General features: G+C 37.5%; 1 protein-coding gene and 1 long non-coding RNA gene across 2 annotated transcripts in view; both read right to left on the bottom strand.

Moving 5' to 3' along the window:
• The window catches only part of LOC129747514 (uncharacterized), a 103,343-nt gene extending 99,006 nt beyond the window's left edge, over positions 1–4,337 (bottom strand). Inside the window, exon 1 of the mRNA XM_055741771.1 lies at positions 3,855–4,337. The gene's annotated coding sequence lies outside the window, so the exon portion shown is untranslated. The remainder of the gene's footprint in view (positions 1–3,854) is intronic.
• A 6,996-nt stretch (positions 4,338–11,333) lies between these two features.
• LOC129744255 (uncharacterized) lies at positions 11,334–16,888 on the bottom strand. The gene is made up of 3 exons (XR_008736867.1): positions 16,846–16,888; positions 12,630–12,759; positions 11,334–11,457 (listed from the first exon to the last, which is right to left on the bottom strand). It is a non-coding gene; the product is annotated as an uncharacterized LOC129744255 (long non-coding RNA).
• Between the last annotated feature and the right edge of the window lie 512 nt (positions 16,889–17,400).

The raw sequence follows: 17,400 nt of genomic DNA, 5'->3' as shown, positions 1-17,400 counted from the left end.
TTTTTTTAATAAACAATACGCAAACAATACAACAATTTAATAAATAATGCGCAATTTATTCTGACCCCTTCTTGATTATTTTTTTTACATTTTTAAAGCGATATAGAAGATTCATTCGAATTTGTGAAAAGACCTTAACTTATTTCATTAAAACTCTAACATAATAAGTGTAAATTCAAATCTTACTTTTCTTCAGAAAATTTTCGGGTTTTCCCCCTTTCGTTTTAAAAAATGACGCAAAACGATAAAGCGGAACAGAAAAATAGAAAGTACATATTGCATTTTGAAACTTTGAGCACAGAGAATAGATGAACAAACTATCCCACAAAACTTGTGTAAAGTTTCCAACGATCGTTTTGAATCCATTTTTAATTTTTGGCTGGGCCACCAGATGTCTCCAATTCTGTCCAGTCAAAAGTAGCTCTTATTGCTTTTATCTATATAGCAATAAATTTATCCCGTCTGTTTTAGAGCAGCATTAGTTTAATTTTTAATGAATTCATTTACGATTACGCCTTTTCGTAAACTGGGCATTTGAAAATTTGATTTGTAACTTTTGAACGGGCGCACAATTTCAAGTCTATTTCCAACGTATTTCTTGGATGTCAGAATTTGAAATTTTACACACTTTTTTATAGATTTTTTTTCGAGCTTGTACGATTGTTCTCGGTGCTATTATATATTTGCTTTATTTTTTTACGTTCGAATAAGGTAATGCGGTGGAGCGTCAAATTGTTGGAAAGCAAATTAGCAAAACTTAATCTTTATTATCAGATTTCAATGTTGTAAAAGAAAATCACTATCACAAAATCGCAAAATAAATTTCTCATGTATCGTATACTTTAAGTGAAAGTTTTTTTTTTCGGAAGTTAGAGCACACAAAATCTCAACTTTATAAAGATTTTACCTTGGATTTTCCCTCATCATAACTGTTTGTGGCCATGACTTCAAAATGGCTATGGTGGATCAAAAAATTCAAACGAAATGTATTTTCAACTGGAACAGCATAGAAATCAAAACCTAAGTTCAGAAGTTAAATTTCAAGTCCAAAAATGAGATAAAATAAAAGTTGAAAAACACCTTTTAAAAAATAAGTTATGAAATTTATCATGATCATGAAATTTATCAAAAGTACCGTAAAATGGGGTGAAACGTGTCACTGGACTGTTTCCGTTATATTTTCGTAAAATGTGGCTCTTTTAGCGCCCAATTTGTTCAAGATGGTGTATTTTTTTTTCCTTAACCAAACTCAATGAAAGAAAAAAAAAGTTTAAAGGGTTTTTTACTATTTATTTTTAAGCATTAGCTTTTGTTCACCCCTCACGTGGGATAAAAGGACAGTTGCTTATTTATTGAGAAACTCGTGTGCTTAGAAACTGTTCGGCAGTAAAAACACTTAAATTTTAGCTTCCATAACTTAAAACTCAAACCTGGCATGGTTTTACGCTTTGCAAATATTTTTTTGATTTTTCAATTCCCTAAAAATCAGTTTTTTTATCACCCACACATATATTCAAAGAAATATTACTGATGATGCATAACTCCAGGGGCAAGAATAATAAAAAAATTGAAATTTGTTCATACTTACAGCGCAAGTTGAAAGCCAAAATCTTCTGGGATAAACTTGAAAGTTAATTTTAATATGTTTACACTATTTCCAACGATACTAGGATAAGGTTGTCGGAATTCCGGGATCCGGGAAAATTTTGTCGAAACCATGAATGAATTACTCAAAACAATTCAACAAAAAAAAAAAAACTTGGAAAAAAAATTATACATCAAAACTCATTAGCAGATTTACCATCGCATTATAGGCTTTTTAAAACCATTCGTGATTATTTCTATAAGAATGGATTCGTTTATAATGCATAAGTAAAAAAATACAAAACATAATTATTTTTTTGATTTGGCATAACCCCACAATAAGAGGACTCAAGAAATATTTTGCTTAAATGTATTTCGGTTTGAGGCTGTTTAAAGTCTTTCTTTTTTCACTGGAATCATATTGAAAGAACCTTTTTCGTATACCAAACATGCATACCTCACACATCATAATTTAGAGTGTTTCCAAACAACACATGTAAAAAAATTGACAATTTTTTTAAGCCTCAAGTTATCTTTTTTTTTTAAGTTACATACAGTAAATTGAACTAATATTCGCTTTTACGCAATAAATCAAGCAACGTTTTCGGCCCTGAAAGGAGAAAAAAATAATGAGTAGATTGCTTGATGTTTGGATAACAAAATTTTTTTCTTATTTGTTTCCCGATTGACCTCCATGTCCCTTTCCAGCTCATTTTACGGTTTTCAGACTTTCTGTAGACACTCAGAAGACAATTAAATCTAGAGCTCAAAATCAAGTTTGAGTCTCTCAGTACCAAACTGGTACATTTGTGTAAAAAAAATCTTTCGAGTAAAACGTGATTTTCCACATATTTTGTTTCAATATGAGACGACATGATATTAAGAATAAGATATGCAAATTCTCTGGCATTATCATCTCAAAATTGATGAAATTTGAAATTGAATTCCTCTGGCTATATGGACTCATTTCGAAACAGAAATAATGAATCTTTTTTTTTTAATTTAAAATCGACCTTGCTATTGGATCTCAAAAATTGACTTAATATTATAATTAGAAAAAAAAAATTAAGGACGGACTTTACAATTCGAGATTTTAGAATGTTTAGAACAACGTAATCATTCACTTAATCGATATTTTCAGTGAATGATAGATGGTAGAGGACATAATAAGCTTTGTTTATAATTTTAGAATTGGAACTCTGTTCAAGCCAATTGTCATAAGCTTGAAGAATTTAAAGATTCTAGAATATTCTAGAAGATTTCTTTTATTTTAAAACCACGCGCATGGAATGCTCTGGAGTTTCCACACGTTTCCAGTTGTGTTGCACGCTCAGAAAGTTCCAGAATCATCTTCATAGCGCGCCCGGAATATTCCAGAACGTTCGGTGCGCCTATAAATAGCGTCTCGCGCAGACTAAGTGTTCAGTTTTATGATCTAAAATTCGTGGTTGTTCAATGATGCGTAGTTTATCATAAAGGAACCTTCCAAGTTTAGTGAAATGTTAGTAATAAGTGATTTGAAGAGTAGAAAATAAAAAGAAGTTAAGTTGATGTGAATTCTGCACCTTCTTTTAAGACCAAATCCAAATTACAGTCCACTTGCCCAAACAGAACCCAGAATAGATGATTATTTCTTATGAATCATATCCTAATGATTTGAAATCTTTATGAATTTGAGGGCAAACCAGATTGCATCCAAAATAAGATAGGAATCGAACAGTTCATTGTAACTTTTAATTTAAGGTATACAGCAGAACTCCACTTATTCGAGGTTGTCAGGAGAAGGACCACCTTCAGATTAGAGAAACCTCGGATTTCACGAAATATTTGAAAACACTGTTCTCTTGCTTTGGTTTTACATACATCCAGGCGCATAGCTAGGTTAATACATAGATTTTGTTAAGTTTTTGGTTGTTTTGGCAAGTTTAGACTAAAACTGGTCGATTAACGTCGGTCAATTAGCATAACAATATGTTACGAAGATTGAACACAAGTTTACTTGGATTTTGTATAAGAATTGTGACTCGGATTGAGTTCCCAATAGTAGGGCACTACTGTTTTTCCACCCGAAAAGTCATGTTCCGCAAAACTTTAAACTGCATATCGAACATTACCCTACTTTTCTAACTTTGTCCTTCGATTAAACCGAGCCCAACACATCGTCACAACACCTTGGCCAACAGTTTCCATTTCATTTCTGCCATCATCACCTTCGCCATCGCTATCGCGAATCCAAAACCAACCTATTTTATTTGAATATAGCTACATACTTTCCTCTAGTTATTTTCCCGAAGAAGTCGCTGGAGCCGTTACTTGAGTAAACGGACAAAATTTTCCACTTGACACCTTTTCGACGGGAGGCAGTGCTTTGACGTTGGTAGCTAAAACTGCACCAAACTTATCACACTCAATGGACTTTTCGCCGTTTCTGTTTGTTTTTCCGAGTGGCTTTTTTGGCCAACAACGGCAATCGAAAACTGAAACCCAAATCCGCGCGCCAACCGAAAAACCAACCGACACCCGACGGCTTTTCTCTAATGTGTCGCCATTCACTTAAATGTCCCCACAAATACTTCACTGGAGGATATCCAACAACACTTGGTGTTTTTTTTCCGGGACAGATACCTTGAAGATCCTTCTTCTGGGTGTCCAACAAACAACCAAAAATCCCAAAGTCCAATAGTCCAAAAGTCCTTGGCTTCCCTTGGTTAAGTTAAGTTTTCCGGAAACGACCGCGTCTGGAACCACTTGTTGGAGTGCGTTTGAGCAAACTTTTCCGCCAGCAGCTGGCTTTTATACATTTCGGTTTGGTTTTCCCGAATCGAATCGGCGGCCGGATGGGGTGGTGCCTTGGGGAAGGTTCTGTAGAAGGAAAATCGGAAAACGAATTCATCCTGACCCAAGCACGGGATGAACTCGCTTCGGAAAATTCATTCGCCATGTGGTAGAAGCCGATCGTCCTCGTGGTGTGTTGCTGCACCCCGAACAAAAAAAAAAGAAACACGAAGCCGAAGTCTGTTGGCGGGAGCTTTTACTACTCACTAGGTATCGAGCAATCGGGGGGAAGTTCTTGGGATACGAAGCCAACACAAAAAAAACACAACATTGTTAGCACGTGGGCGAGTGACTTTTCATTCATAAAATTCTGTTCAACATCGAAAGGGAAGGCGAACGAGTTTCGTTCTGATTCAGGCGAAGGGGCGCTGGCGTCCCCACAAACCAATTCCTGCGTTAGTTGGATGAATGGACTGGGCCAAACTGTTGGACTTGGGAAGAATATGAATATGAATCAACGGTTCTGATGAATCAAATGTTCATTCAGTCAGAATATTTTAGACAGTACTGGTTTCGTTTTTATTTTGAAGAATAACATGCAGGGATTCGTTGAAATTTAATCGAAGTAAATAATAGCTTTTTGATGTACGTGATTGAGGTGCACCTTTAGCTTGGTCCAAAAAATGGCCATTAAAAACTAGAGATGTACCGAAAAGTGGTATTCGGCGAACTGTTGAACACCGAATATTGACGTTTTCAACTATTCGGCCAAACAATATTCGGCCGAATATTAGGTGGAATATTCTATTGAGTTTTTAATGATAAAAAATAAAGCGATTTTTTCCAATTTCTTCCAATTTTCTTCTATTTCTTCCGTATTAATCCTTCATTTCATGATTTTTCATTTTTCCTTAAAAATCATTTTTTACAGTTGGAAATGATGAGTACATCAAGAAAAAAAAATAAAAATAAAATACGATTTTTCACTTTTCCATACATTAATTGTTGCAAATTTGTTACTTTATTAAACGAAGGTTTAATGTCCCGCATATGATCAGGTCGATTATTTTCAACCAGATGATATAATCAAATGATGTGTTACAAGATCTTTTTCAAATGAGGGTCTCGATATCGAGTTAGATGAAGATCGAATTTGAGCAATATATCTTCAAGATAGTTGTTGCAAACAACGATGATATTTAACCCTCAGCATACCATACTTGCAACCACACTTATTCGTACGGTCAGGCATTCAGGACGATTTATAAAAAAGGACCAAATTTAATTCATTTAGGATTTTTTTTTAAATTTGTTTTGAACAAAAAATTTAAAATTTTTTAAGAGAAATTTGAGTTACTATTTGATTTATTAAATAATCTGAACAAACCAGGGCAAAATTCGGAAAGTTTTAAACAATATCTGGACATCCCGGCCAGATTAGGCTTATCTCGAATCTTTATTGGATTTATGGGTAAGCCTGGATGTATCGAGAAAATTTGTAATAAACTATAATCAAAGTACCAATAAAGCGAAACTCGTTCGTTAGCATTCTTCTGTACGATCTACTGTTAAAGACATACGGAAACACCTAGGATGTTTTGCTGAAACCATAAATTGTTGATGATTGCGTAGCTTTTACAACATATCTTTTGGATAAATTGTCCAAAATTATTTGATATTTGGTATGAGTTTTAATAATAAATATTCGGCCTATTCGGCTGAATACTTAGCTCAAAACTTCGGTGAGCCGATTATTTGGCTTTGGCGCCGAATATTCGGTGTATCTCTGTTAAAAACCATGGGAGCTGAAATTGCTCCTTTAAGACTAAGCTTGCCAGAATTTTTTCAACACGCAGCCGGGCCGGGAAAATTCCGGCAATTTTTTTGTTTAAACCTTGCAAAATCCGGGCATTTGTTTTCATAATTGACGACCAAAAGTCCGGGCAATATTCGAGCAAATTTGTCAAAACCCAAAAATAACTCAACAAAAATCAATAAAGGAATTTAAAAATATTTTTTTTCATCACCATTCATCGACAGATTTTAAATTGTATTTAAGGCTTCAAAACACATTTATGATTATTTTTATAAAACTTACTCAAAAAAATTTTTCAACATAATTTGTTTTCTTTTTGTATGATTTGCCAACCGGACCGGGCCGGACTGTTTCCAAATGTTGTGTTAAATATCCGGACAATTTGAATTTGTGAATTGTTTTACAAATTTGATTCAGTTGAACAAGAGGTAACTACAACAAAAAGTGGGCATTAGTAACAATCTTTTAAATATAATTCTCTTGTAACGGTGTTTGTAGTACTACTTCTCCGAAATGACCCAAACGGTTCGAATGAAATTATTTTTAGAATATTCTGTAGTTGTTAAACTCAATCCATTGACCCCCATGGAGGGTGTACAATAGACTGCCCCAAATAACCCGACTTTTGAAAAAGTTATACGCTGCAGGCTCAAATTGATCCTGGGTCTAGTACAAGATCTCATGCTAAATTTGGGCCAGATCGGACCACGGGAAGGGGTCGCTCAACGAGCCTGAAGTTTGTATGGGATTTTGAGACATTTTGTTCGAGAGGAACATGAAAAACTAGTTTTTCGTCAATAACTTTTGTCTCCTTCGACCGATTTCTTTCAAAAATGGGTTTTCTTAAAGCCTAAATTATGACTAATATTTCATTCGAAGGTTTTATTTCAATTAAAGTTAAGATAAAAAAGTTATTGAGCTTCAAAAATTGGCTAACTTTTTTAAGGGTGATATTCATCACTGTTTTAATGAGGCGACTAAATGTCCGACCAGAACACTTAATGTGAAATACATGCCGTTTCGTCAAATAATGATCGATTTTAACCATTGATGTTGCGCTCGATTGCAATTTTTGATGTTTTTTTAATATTTGAATTAGGATGATATTCATTTGATAGTTCGGAAAGAAGTAAGGGCGGAAAAATGCTTGACAATTTAAAAGAAAAATTGCATAACCACAGGGGCTTAGGAACATGACTGGACGATCTGTGATGCCAATAAAAAAAAACTAGTTTTTCATCAATAACTTTGGTTTCTGTCGGCCGATTTCTTTCAGAAACAATTTTTCTAAAAGCCTAAATTATGATAAATATTTCATCCGAGGACTGCATTTCGATAAGAGTTAAGATAAAAAAGTTATTAGGCTTCATAAATGGGCTAACTTTTTTACGGTGGTGTTCATTACTGTTAATAAGGCTTCAATATGTTCGACCGTCCCGACTCATTGACAGTGATGAATGCCATCCTTTAAGAAAAACCGTTTTTGAAAGAAATCGGCCCACGAGAACCAAAGTTATTGATGAAAACAGGTTTTTCATGTTTCTTCCGAGCAAAATGTCTCGAAATATCATGCAAACTTCAAGCCCGTTGAGCAACCCCGTGATCCGATCCGGCCCAAATTTGGCATGAGATCTTGTACTAGGACTAGAATCAATTTGAGCCTGCAGCGCATAACATTTCACAGGTTTTGAATTTCTCATACAAATTTTGGGCAGTCTATTGTACATATTTCCACCTTTGGGCGACTCAACCGCCAACAATTATTTTAGATCGAAAAACACATGGACCAAGGCTTTATGATGCCAATAAAATGATAATTTTTTGAAAAGAGGTCCTTTTAGATTTTTATCACGTTTTTATTATATGAGCTGTAGCTTCCTTTTGATAGATAATGAGGGTGAATCTTTTTATTGGCATCACAAATCGTCCAGTCATGTTCCTAAGCCCCTGTGGTTATGCAATTTTTCTTTTAAATTGTCAAGCATTTTTCCGCCCTTACTTCTTTCCGAACTATCAAGTGAATATCATCCAAACTTAAATATTAGAAAAACATCAAAAATTGCAATCGAGCGCAACATCAATGGTTAAAATCGGTCATTATTTGAAGAAACGGCATGTATTTCACATTAAGTGTTCTGGTCGGATATTTAGTCGCCTCCGCCTCGCGACCCCTTCCCGTGGTCCGATCTGGCCCAAATTTGGCATGAGATCTTGTATTTACTTGGCCCAGGATCAATTTGAGCCTGCAGCCTATGACATTTCACAGGTTTTAAATTTCCCATACAAATTTGAGGCAGTCTAGTGTACAAGCTATTTTAGTCGCCTGTTATGATACCCCTTCTCAGAAGGGAGCAGCACTGAGAGTATAGAAAGAATTTTCGATAAGTTACATGGGTCTGCCATGGCATAGCATAGGGGAGAATGAGGATACTTGATCCCTGGGGATACTTGATTCCTTAGCTATATCTCGAAACTGTAATGTCTTACAAAGATCAAATGTTCTAGAAAAATGTGCCAAAATGAGCAAAATAACAATGCTTGTAGTTAAAAAAATTTTAACAAAATAATTGTTTGAGTAATTGGAAAAATTTCACAAAATGTAACTTGAAGATCTTTTTTCATCATTTTAAAATGTTCCTTACATGGTTAAAATTCTGAAAAAAATATTTGTTCCAATGTATCAATCCTTCGAGCGTAAAATGAACTTTATAATGCCATATTTTTAAAGCAATGGATACTGATTAGTTTTGGGCGCGCCTTTCTCAACCAAGCATAATTTCAATGCACGTGGTGGCGATATGAAGCCTAGATGTGTTTTTTTTCTTGATTCCTAGATCATTTGTACAGCACATAGTAATGAATGACGCTCAGATGTGACCCAGATTGATATTTTGCCGATCTAATCAAAACTATTTAAACAATATAAAAAAAATAAAACTATTTTAGTGTTAATTAAAGAAGGAATTGTTGTCTGAAAAATATGAATTTAGTACTGATGCATTAATGGTATGACTCTTTGCGGACATTTGAAAAAAGGAAAGTAGAAATATTTACATGTTATTTTATAATCCAATACGCCTAGAAACATTTTTTGAACATGTACAAATGTGCCTAACTGAAAATGTATCAAGCGCCTTTAAATTTACAGAACATCAACAAAATCCGTTGAATATAAACAGACATGAACTGAACAAGAGCCTGTCCTTTAAAATGGATTATATCGGATTGATGTTTATTTTAAGGCCGAATTCAAATTTTTTTTGATGTTTTTCAAGCATAAGTGAAAGTTATCAATGTAATAAAAAAAAAATCAGTTAAAAGGAACAATAGAGAAAGTGCGTACATTATTTCTTCATCTATGTATAAATGGTTGGGCCCAAATAAACAATCTGACTAAATAATGTAAGCGCCAGATGACACTTCCAATGAGGTTTTATAGATTGTTCGCGTTAAATGTAAATTTTGTTTATTTGTAGTATATCGCAGTGAGTGTCATTTGTATGTAAAGTTTTCTCTCCCAAAAGCAGTCCCCAGATGATTAAGCCCCCTGCTGTCAGACACATACACCGACCAAGCTTAGGAACTTGACCACCAGATGGCCGTCAGCTGAACCCGTTGGTAGCAGATAGCTAACGATGGTAACGATGTCGACAAAACTCTACTCTAAAGCAAGAGCGCCGAGGCGAGGGCAACGACCTGAATGATAGGTGAAGGTCGGTCAAAGAACACTGGCTGATCCTCGTCCACTCTTCCAAAAACCACCAAAGCGCGAACATTACCTTGTGACTAAAAACCAATTAAAAAGTCAACCATAGTCGAAACTGTGAGAAGAGTATTGGAAAAGGTGTGAGTAAGGACATCAGGTAAGCCAGTGGACCGCAAAAGACCCTTGCCGAAATACCCGCTCATCCTTGTTTGTCCTCACATTAGGACCCCTTTGGCTTAGGCTAAAAGCCTTTGTTTCCGGCGTCGTCGTTAGACCAGCCATTGTTTTGGTACCCATCGCTAGGCCGCATTGGTGCACCGACGGAAGCCATCTTGTTCCGAGGAGAAGGTAGCCTGGAACGTCCTGTCGGGGTTCCCACGACGGAAGCCCCCTTGTGCTGGAACGCAACCCCTCCAGGAACAACTATCGAGGTCGCCATCAGTCCTCGAGGTTTCGTCAGCAGCAGTAAGGGCAAGGTCCCTAACAGGTTAGCTTTAGTTAAGGAAGTGGGGGGCAAGCAGTGTAAAGTCTGGCAATATACGTGTACACATAGAGAAGCATAAATTTTGGGAGTTTTCTTTCATTCGACGGATATTCCCTGCGATTTGTTTTTGTGGATAAGCGTGCCGCCCTGAGGCCCAAAGAAAAGGGAGCCTTTGAGACGCCGGCGGAAGTGGTAAGACGGTTCTTACATATTTGGCGCCCAACGTTCTTTAGTCTTACCGTAACATATTGCAGAGGGTAACTAGCATCTTGCGTACGTCTCTGGGAAAACATCCAAGCCTTCTCAAGTTAATTTTTGCTATTATTTCTGGCAATTTACCTCATACTTACACTGCTTTTGAAATATTCATTTTTCGATAGAGGGGTTCTGGTGTCTGAAGAAGTTTGGAGCACAAGATTGCTTGAAAGTATTTGAAATCCATAAACACATTCTCTCATCTCAAAATTGGTCATTCCTAAAATCTTATTTGTTTTGTGTGAAGTTGTGAAATTTTAAATCAAAAGGCCCGCCAAAATAACCTGATATTTATTAGTGCTGTTCTCATTACTTAATCATTCTAAGTGCTTATTTATTAACTTTGATTCATGTGTTGATTGGAGAAATTTTCTTGTGCGATTTTATTACCAGCTATACACCAAAAAAAAAAACAATTCTCAGTTATTTTTATCGTGTTTATATAATATTAATTTGTATCGTTATATTCAGCGTTGATTAGCTACACATTTTCATTTGGCCTTGTTAGTTTAGTTATTTAGATTTATTTAAAAAACTGTTTTTTTTTTCCTAGTGTACTGAGAGCGTTGCTGGCGAGTTTTTTTTTTAATCAAATAAGTTTAATATTTTGCAAACTATATTTAGAACTTTTAGTTGCTATTTTCTTTTCTAGTTCGCGTTTATATTCGGTAAATATTAAAAAAATGGATTTACCTCAATTAAAAAGATTATATTCTTGCATAAACACCGGTCATCTAACGGATGAAGAACTGCATCATGAGTTGCATGTTAGAAATGCATTCATACCTAATGAATCGCGTTCTAGGCGGGAACGATTGTTGCGAGGGCTACTCAAATCTGAAATGGAAAAAAATGAAACACATTATTCGTCATGTTGGGAATCAGAAACTGATGAACTTAATTGGTGTAATGATAATTTAAAACAAATAAAAGATTTTCTGGAAGGGACTAAAGCAAAAAAAGTCCCAGACCAAATTTTTAAAACACGTCTGATACATATTTTTTTCCGTATGGAACGCCTGAAACCTCACATTAGAAGCGGCGAAAATTTGAATCTGCTGACGATGATCGCAGTTGAGTGCATGAGGCTGCTAGTGAAATTTTACTCAATTGTTTCACCTATCGCAGAAATCCGGCAAACTGAACTTAGTCTAGTAAATGAAAGTTTTCAGAAGGAGTTAGAAAAAGAAATTGATAGAGAAATTGAAAATATACCAGATGTACAAAATTACCAGCAAACGGAACAAAATGATAAGGGCGGAGAAAATGAAGGAGAGGAGATTGAACACGAATTAGAAGATGAGCTAGAACAGAATGAATACTTCACTACGAATGAACCAAGGGATGAAACAATGATTCGGTTGGTATCTGAAAACGATAGGCTTAAAGTAGTGGTTAGCCAACTGTTACAACGGATAGAAGCGTTAGAAATGTCGAACGCACCTAAACCCATCGAGAAAAATTTGCATATCAAAGAAACGAACAGTACGCGAGTTAATACAAAGGAAACGCCAAACATAAAATTGCAACCGGTAAAAAGTCCGATAAATCAAGATTTTTGCGATTGGCTCAAAGAAAGGTGCAGTTCTTTGGAGAGCTTTGAGAATAACTTCAGACCGAAATCCACCCACGTAGACGCAGTGCATGCGGGGGAGGAGGTTGACGTTCACGTAAAACGTGAAAGTCATCTACCTATCCACAAGTGGACTTTGCGCTACGACGGGATGGATAACGGTCGGAAATTAAACGAATTCCTTAAGGAAGTAGAATTCAACGCAAGATCTGAAGGCTATTCCAAAGCCGAACTTTTTGCCTCCGCGCACTATTTATTCACACGAAAAGCACGCTCGTGGTTTTTGGAGGTCAACGAAAACAACGAGTTGCGAACGTGGGAAAATCTTGTGCGTGAACTTAAGAATGAATTTTTGCCCGTTGACATAGATTTTCAATATGAAAGAATGTTGCATGCACGGAGACAAGGTACTCGCGAAACTTTTCAAGATTATTACCTGGATATGGTGCGAATTTTCCGGAGCATGTCGTATCAGTGGGATGACGGCCGGAAATTTGACGCTCTCTTCCGTAACACCCGAGATGATTGTAAGATCGCCATGTTAGCTGCCAATATAGACACCATACCTAAAATGAGAGAGTTTGGTAAGAAATTTGACGCCATCAATGGACAGGGTTACGTTCAAAAGAATGATCGATTTCAAGGAAGACCTCCGGCTCGTGTCGAAGAACTCCAAGAAAACGACCGATGGCGGGATAACCGTCAACAGAATCGTCAGAAGGAATATCAAAACCGCTCGTACAAGCCAAAGTATAAAAACGAACAAAATAATAGATCGTGGGATCAAAAGAATGATTCACAAAGAGTAGGAGGTGGTAATAATTATTACCAGAAACCACAACAGCAGGACTTTACGAATCTTTGTAACAAAAATGAAGATACCAATCCCAAACCAGGTCCTTCGGGAACAAGTGCGTTACAGAGAATTGTAAGGGCATACATCCCTATAAAACCGGGGGTTTGCTTCAATTGCCATGAACATGGGCACAATTTCCACAACTGTCCCAAGGATAGGAATTTTTTCTGCTGGTCTTGTGGCTTCCCAGGGTTTGCTACCTCTGAATGTCCTTTCTGCGAGTCAAAAAACTTACAGAAGACTACCCAGTGAGGCAGGGTAGTCCGCTGAAGAATCTCGAAAGTCCTCAGGCTCATTCGGTTTCTGGTCTAACTGCAGTTTTACATCAGTTGGGTTACTCTCAAATGGAGGCTGCTACGGAAGTTGACGAGATTTCACCTTTGCTTGTTCAGCTTAGTGGAGATGCCAGACCATTTGTGAAAATCCAGCTGATGGGGATTGAGTTGATCGGATTATTGGACAGCGGAGCAGCTAGAACTGTGTTGGGATTTGGTGCGAATAAAATAATAAAATCTTTAGATCTCAATTTGTTACCGACGTCTGTTAATTTGCAGACGGCATCTGGTGATAGTTTGGAAGTAGTTGGATGTGCTGATGTACCTATTACATTTAACGGCTCTACTAGAATTTTATCTGTTTTATTTGCACCAAAACTGCAACGTAGGTGTGTGCTGGGTTATGACTTTTGGTTGAAATTCGGAATAAGTCCAAATATTCCGAACCAACCATTGGACATACTTGATGACGAGATTCCCAGTGAAACGGACCAGGAGGAGAAGTTGACCTCGGAGCAAATACAGCAGCTTGAAGAGGTCAAGAAACGCTTCATAGTTGCGGCGCCTGGGAAGCTTACAAAAACCCACGTCATTGAACATGTCATTGATCTAAAAGATGAATGCAAAAATCTAGACCCAGTTAGAAAAAATCCTTACCCCTGGAGCCCACATATCCACGCAAAGGTTCAGCGAGCTCTAGACAACTTGATTCGAGATGATATTGTGGAACCATCGGAATCCGATTGGGCATTGCCTATCATTCCGGTGGCGAAACGAGATACATCTGAAGTCCGGTTGTGCCTAGATGCTCGCAAATTGAACGAACGTTCCAAACGTGATGCGTATCCTTTACCACACCAGGACCGGATCTTAAGTCATCTGGGACCGGTGAGGTTTCTAACCACCATCGATCTATCACAAGCGTTTTTGCAGATTCCCTTGAATCCTAAGTCACGGAAGTATACTGCATTCTCGGTTCCCGGCCGGGGGTTATTTCAATACAAATCCTGTCCTATGGGGCTGGTTGGAAGTCCGGCTACGCTTAGCAAATGTATGGACCGTGTGCTAGGTCATGGTGCGTTAGAACCGGCAATATTTGTCTACTTAGACGATATTGTCGTAGCCACACTGACGTTCGAGGATCACATCGCGAAACTGAAGGAATTGGCGAAGCGTTTGGGGGAAGCCAACCTTTCAATAAACCTTCAAAAGTCGAAATTCTGCTGCCAAGAGTTACCGTATCTCGGATACATTCTTTCAAAGGACGGTTTGAGACCTAATCCTGATCGCATTCAGGCGATCATCGGATATCAGGTACCCAAATCAGTCAGACAGCTAAGACGATTCCTCGGTATGGTGAATTACTACCGTAGGTTCATCGAAAACTTTAGCAGTATAGTTGCACCCCTCACTGACTTGCTCAAAAACAAGCCAAAGAGGGTGCAGTGGAACGAGGCAGCAGAATTATCCTTCCAAGCCATAAAGGAACGGCTTATTTCGGCTCCGGTTATGGCTAACCCCAACTTTGCCTTTCCTTTTGTGATCCAAACGGACGCCAGTGATAACGCGATAGCCGGTGTCCTAACTCAAACGCATGATGGAGAGGAGAAGGTCATAGCGTTCTTCTCTGAGAAGTTGAAAGGGGCTGAATTGCGATACCACGCTGCTGAGAAGGAAGGTTTGGCTGCACTTCGCAGCATAGAAAAGTTTAGGGGATACGTAGAGGGATCTAAATTCACCTTAGTGACTGATTCGGCTGCTCTAACTTTTATTATGCGAGCAAAGTGGCGATCATCCTCCCGTCTTAGTAGATGGAGCATCACTTTACAGCAATTCGACATGGACATCCGGCATCGGAAGGGGAAAGACAATATAGTACCCGATGCGTTATCCCGTTCAATCGAGACTCTGGACACTAAGTCTGAGGACGGGTGGCTCAGTAAACTCTTATCGGCCGTTAAGGCCGATCCGGAGAAGTATGTGGACTTCAGGATCGTGGATGGGAATTTGTTCAAATTTGTGGCATCTAAGGCGGACACAATGGACTACAGGTTCGAATGGAAACATTGTGTTCCGGCTTCCGCGCGAAGTGAAATCTTACATCAAGAACACAATCAGAATTTACACATCGGGTTCGACAAGTGCATTGAAATAATAAAACGGCGATATTACTGGCCTCGCATGAGTAGCGATATTAAAAAATATATCGCGAAGTGCGAAATTTGCAAGGAAATTAAGCACTCCACTATCTCGAGCGTACCTGAAATGGGGAAGCAAAGAATTGCTACCCGACCCTTTCAGTTGATTTGCATGGACTATATTCAATCGCTGCCACGGAGCAAGCATGGTAATGCTCATTTGTTAGTTATCATGGATATCTTTTCAAAGTATTGCCTGCTTGTTCCTGTGAGAAAGATTTCGAGTACGAGTTTATGTAAAACTCTGGAAGAGTTGTGGTTTAGACGCTTCGCGACTCCCCAAATCATTATCTCGGATAATGCGAGTTCTTTTCTTTCCAAAGAATTCCAAGCCTTGTTGACCCGATACGAAGTTCAGCATTGGGCGAACTCGCGACACCGGAGTCAGGCTAATCCTGCAGAAAGGCTAAACCGTACGATCAATAGTATGATACGATCGTACGTTAGACAGGACCAAAAGCTGTGGGATTCCAAAATATCGGAGATGGAATTCGTGTTAAACAATACGATCCATGCTTCAACTAAATTCACTCCACACTCTGTTATTTTTGGTCACAACATAGTATCGAAAGGCTCGGATCATAAATTAGAACCCAATGTGGACGAATCAGAAGCAGAACGAATGGAAAGGTGGAGAGGTGTAAGCAAAAAGATAGGGGAGATAGTATGCGAGCATCTTAAAAAGTCTTATGACGATAATAAAAAACGCTACGATCTCCGCCACAAAAGGTATTCACCTTCCTTCAATATCGGTCAGCGAGTATATAAAAAAAATTTCCGATTATCATCGGCCGGTAATAATTTTAACGCCAAAATAGGCCCACAATATGTCCCCTGTGTCATTATTGGGAAAAAGGGCACTAGTTCCTATGAAGTTGCGGATCTAAGAGGAAAATCGCTTGGCATATTTTCAGCCGCTGACCTCAAAGCATAGAAAGAACAAAAGAAAACTAAAAAAAAAACAAAACATTAAATTTGGCTTAACGCAACCACGTAAAGCACCGAGATCAATTTCTGGCTTGGCCGGTATCATAAAAAAAAGAATAAAAAAAAAATTCATTTAATTAGAATTTAAAAACATTTGTATTGCAGCGATTAATTTCAGGGTTGACAAGGTTGTAAACTTTTCGTTTGCTCCTTTTAACTTGTAAACATATCAGGCCCATTAAATTGCCGGAAACAGAAAAGCAACGGAAAAGCAGAAGGTCAAGAATAAATCGAAGTATTAACGCAAATTTCAACAAATACATTTAAATAAAACCAACTGAGCAAATCTAGGTCAGGTCCGTAAGGACAAATTATATATAAAACAATTTGCATTACCTTTTAGTCAGGGAAGCATTCCAGCTCGTGGGTGAAAAGGGCCACGATAAATAAGGCAGGCAGATTAGCTTAACTTGAAATCCTTTTTGCAATTGAGCTCAGTTGTCCATCTATAGTTACTACTGGTCCTCCTTAGAGTTGTTAGTAGTGTTTGGCATGAAAACTGGGATCCAAAGCCGACGCGACAGCATCTGGCCGACATACATGCATCAAGCTTCATCATCCAAGTCAATTCAGGGTACTGCATCATAAACATACTATCATTAGCCGTTCCTTTCATAATTGTCCGTTGTTCTGTAATAAAAATAGTTTAAGTTAAGTAGAATGTAGGTAGAAACAAATCAATTTTAATTTTAATTTGTTATAGAACAGTTTGCAAATAGATCAATAAGTAGATAAGTCATAAAAATTCAGGCAAGAAAAAAAAACTAAGTCCAAAACTTGCATGCAATTTAAAAAAAAAAGCTCTAGGTCAAGGTCAAATGGAAATTATGGTAGGTCAGGAAAGAAAATTGCATCATCAAAATATCTCTGGAATTGGAAGAAATTCTACAG

Source organism: Uranotaenia lowii, chromosome 2, assembly GCF_029784155.1.
Source record: "Uranotaenia lowii strain MFRU-FL chromosome 2, ASM2978415v1, whole genome shotgun sequence".
In the NCBI taxonomy this organism is placed as follows: Eukaryota; Metazoa; Arthropoda; class Insecta; order Diptera; family Culicidae; genus Uranotaenia; species Uranotaenia lowii.
Note: the sequence above shows the minus strand (reverse complement) of the source record. Positions and strands in the feature narration are given on the sequence as shown.